The following is a 4752-nucleotide window of genomic DNA, read 5'->3' on the forward strand; positions in this document are numbered from 1 at the left end:
CAACCTTCCGATTAGAGGACAACCCGCTCTGCCTCTGAGCCACAGCCACCTCTCCCCATGTCCTCCATCTTTATATATGTCGATAGTATAGACGCTTAGTATAGACGCTTAGTATAGACGCTTAGTATAAGACGCGACAAAGTCTGTATTTGAAGATCTTGTGGTTGAGTGGTTTATCTTGCTGGGTGTCTGTGGTTCACTTCCTGCATGAGGCAAGGTTCTATTGCTATACTGGCTTTCAATTGATAAATTTTGATGTGGTTTTAGGCTCCAGACTTTTTCTTTCACTCACTTTCAGTTTTGAACCAATTTGATTCCAACTGAAAAATTTTCACAGGGTTTATTCAAAATACAATTTTACACCTGCTGCAATCATGGATGGTGGGGTCAAAAGTAGGCTACTTAAATGGAAGTCAACCTCATACCTTTCTTTACCTGTCTATGCCTACGGGCAAAACCCATTATTTTGCAATAATGCAAAAAAATACTAAAACAAAGATGGTAAAATAAGTGGCGTATGGATTGACATCCCCATATAATCCAGTTTAACAGCTACATTTAATTCTTTTTACTTTTAGATGAAATGACTGAGACAACTCTTGATCTCAGGCAGCAGTATCGGAAATCAAACGCACTGAATTCCCCCCATCGTGCCACAACTCTTCCTCGTGCTCCACTTCTTACAAAGCTGTGCCACGTTGCAATGAGCCCTGGATTAAACTCTGTACCAAATGAGGCTTGCTCTTTGGAAGGAAATGATATGATCAACTTCACACCCATCAGGGGAGCTTGTGTACATCTTGCCTAGGGTCTTGCATCCTCATACATATTCAAAAGCCTTTCACAGTTCATTATAAACTCACAAAATCTCTGCTCCTTCCTATCCTAGATGGCCATGTTACATTCATTAAAAGGGAGGAATACAAAGCCTCCCCAAATTATAACGATACAAATTCCTCTCGCAATTAGAATTTAACTATTCACCGTCTCACATCTAGGTCTCGCATCAGAAAACATCAAACGGGAGCCTGCCTAATGGATGTCTCCCTACGTTGCACAATTAACACTCAAGGACAAACAATAAAGGAATGGGAATCATTGCTGTCTGATGTTAAGGTTTTTTTTGTCCTTCAAGGCCATTTGATATTCAGGTCTAAAAAGTAAACACCTTTGTTTCTCTCTATCAAGAGTTGTCCCCTGAGAGGAGGTAACTGGGATGCAGACCTGCTGGAGTTGTTTGCTGAAGATACACTGTGACTGAAACACTGTAGAGTGACAAATTGGAACCACTAAATAACACACACATTTGAAAACACACATGCTAAGGAGAGGATGGCAACTTTTTCATGCAACCTGCAAGTCAGAAGCCATTAAGTATGATAATGGCAAATATCAATAATATTGGTGATAGAGCAGAAGCAGTTTTTGGCAAAGTAAAAGCAGCCTTTTATCTATGCCATTCATTGACTCAGTTTTGTAATTGCACTTATGCCTATGGAGTAACTAAAATGAAAGTGCACTGAACCTGGGAAAAGGGAGAAAAAGATTGCGTATTCATGTGTGTCCATGTATCAGCTGGAGTCTGAGTGTGGGGATCAGTGTATCTGTGGATGTTAGATCAAGCCAGATGATGATCTGGTTGACTGGTGTTAGCAGAGCTGATCTCACAGTTCCCGGGTTGGGGAGAGCTGAACGCCAATCGCCTCTCCTGCTGCTTCCCAGACCAAGCTGGCTGTTTTCTAATGAGACAGGCGGACAGGGAGCTGTCACACTGACGGGGGCGCCTGACACATGAAAATGAGACCCCGATCCGCATGCTGGGATCGAGAAGGAAGACTGGGAGGGACCGGGAGGGTGAAGGAGCAAAAAGGGGGAAGGATGGGGAGGAGGAGGGCGGAATACCAGCTGTCAGAGGACTGAGTGACAGGTCAAGGAAGGTGGCTGAGCAGCAAAACTCCTCCAAGGGCCTTTGAGTGACAAGAGACGAAAAGGCACATCTCTGCATACACAGCAGTGGCTGCAAACTCTCCTGTCTGGCTTGTCTCTGTCATCTGACAGGCCTACAAGGACCAATCCTGTTCTACTCAGGGACTATTCACCAGCCAAGAGTATCAGCTGAACATCGCCTATTGATCTACATTTAGAACTTCTGAATTACTTCAACCAAAATTCAAAGTGCTTTCAAGATTTGTCTCCTCCCAGTATCACTCAGTTTTGATTTGAGCCTGTGATAAATACACCAGCTTCAGTGACGTTTCCCGTCTAAATGTTGCAAAGCATATCTGGTTATTCCTCCAAGATGCCCTGCAGACATGCCTTTCTGAGTGATGACTGTGGGATTATCTCTCCATTACAGTGATTCTATCTGACAAGGCATTCTGTCACATCTCAAACGGCTGCTTCCCTTGAAGAGCCAGGTGCTCTCTCCACGTCGCTCACATCCGCAGATTGCCGGAGATTTGAGACAGCCCCGCGTTACGTTTCATCTGCGGGGGAGAAAGCGAGCACTCGGGCTCGGCGACACTCCCATCCTTCAAGGTGTTCTTGTTCCATCTGCCGGAGGGTCCAGCGGGAATACTTCTCTCTGAGCTCCTTCCTCAGTCCCAGCGAGCAGCCTTTCATGTCAGACAGGATACCAGACAGGAATCCCAGCTAGCACTCGGCTTCACTTAAGACTTACATGTTGACAGAGAGAGAGGAGTGTTCTCTTATCTCTGAATGGTCTCGTTTTTTTCTTAGACAGCCTAGACTCAGATGCCAAAGTCAAAACATATGCAGCATGGTATGTACAGTACTATAGCTAGAGCAGTAGGAAAAGAGCTGTATTATCGGTCTACTGTAGAACTTTAAATATGAGTATAGAAACACTCTGTATCCACTTCACTGAATTACTTATTCATCTTTAAATGTGAAATACAGAATGAAATTAAATGCTCAAATAAAGTGAGGGAGGTCCATTTGGGTTATGCTTTTGCCAATTAATGCGCGTAAAATAATTTAAGAAATTCTCTTAAAGACCATTCCCGTGAAAGCCAAAGCCCAATCCTAAATTATGAAGGCTGGCACTTACTGGTGAAAAGAAGGTTCTGAACTGGCCATCTGCTTTTCCCTGGTCTTTGGTACCAACTATGGTAGATGGCCAGAACCTGCTTTTTAGCCACACTAGCAGCACGGCTCTAGGGATGGCAATGTCAGTCTATCCACCGTTTTATTTCAGACTGAAATATACCAACAACAACTAAATAGATTGCCATGGTATGTTTTACAGACATTCATGGTCCCAAGATGATGAGTCCTACTGACTTTGTAGATCCCCTGAGATTTCCTCTAGTAATAGTTATCATTGATAGTTTGGGGTGAAATATGTCTGGGCTGATTGTTGTGTAATTTGGTGGAGACATTCGTGGTCTATGAATTTTCTTGATCCTTAGACTTTCATCTAGCACCACCATTAGGTCAACATTTAGACCAAATACCATCAAAGCAATCACAATCCATACACCTCAGCTGTACTTTATACTTTGTGCTAATTAGCATTTAGCATGCTAACACACTAAACTAATTTGATAACATAGACTGTATGATTTCAAATGGACGTAGTCTCTGTGACGTCACCCGTAGGTGTCTGAAGAGTCGTTGTAAAGCTCAGTGTGGTCGGCTCTGGCCTTTGCAATTTCATCAGACCTGACTCTGTCGGTTCCTGGCTAATCCAAAAATGGGCAAACAGGTGGAATGTGGGTGGATCTGAGGCGGGCTGAATGAAGCCTGGTTACTGAAAACAGCAGCTTGTAACAGCACCCACCTGTCACTCAAAGCAGCCAAGTCCTTAATTATGCGTAACTTTAAGCCTTGATATAATTTGAATGAGTGAGTTATATATAAATTCACCCCTCATAGAGTTGTCATGAACAGGAAAATTTGCTATTTTTTTTGTACCAGGCTGTAAACATGTTTATTTCTGCTGTAAAGTTGGGCATTTTAATATAGGGCCTTATGGAGATTGACTCACTGCTGGAGCCAGCCTCAAGTGGTCATTAGAGTAACTACAGTTTTTGGCACCTCCTTGTTGACTTCATTTGCAGCCACGGAGGTTGCTGCTTCGATGCTAACAGTAGTAAACATTAATGGAAACAATGACACTTAAAACTCTTCTGAAATAATATCCCGTACCACCCGTATTATACATACTTATACATGCCTAAATTATCAGAAAATAGAACACTGCTTACATCTTTCAGCTCATTTCAAATTTGCCAAACACAAACTGTTATATGATAAAATGCTGGTTTTCTTTACAATGAGCATTACAGTCTCACAGAGCCACTAGCATTGCTGCTTTATTTTACTTACATGGATTTAGGGTTTTGTTGCTTTAGTCACATGAAATTTAAATTTTTTATGCAAATATTCATGTATTTTTTTAGCAATTTCTAAAATATGCTGTACGAGCATCTTCACTCACAGTTAAGACATGATATGTAGTTACAGCTACATGCTATTTTACCATGGAAGAATGATCCTAATAAGCTCTACACAGAGAGGTTTACAGATTTAAAATTTGGGAAAAAGAACTGGTATGCGATTAGTACTTGGTATCAGCAGAAATATCGGGGCAGACGACCACCCACCGAGAGCTGAAGGGTCTATCCTAGGTTTCTGCCTCTTAAAAGGCAGTTTTTCCTTGCCCTCGTTGCCAAGTGCTTGCTCATGGTGGTACTGTTGGGTCTCTGTAAATGTTATAAGGAGTTCGGT

The sequence above is a fragment of the Morone saxatilis genome, unplaced genomic scaffold (assembly GCF_004916995.1).
Source record: "Morone saxatilis isolate NCDOM2014 unplaced genomic scaffold, NCSU_SB_2.0 Contig16, whole genome shotgun sequence".
Lineage (NCBI taxonomy): Eukaryota > Metazoa > Chordata > Actinopteri > Moronidae > Morone > Morone saxatilis.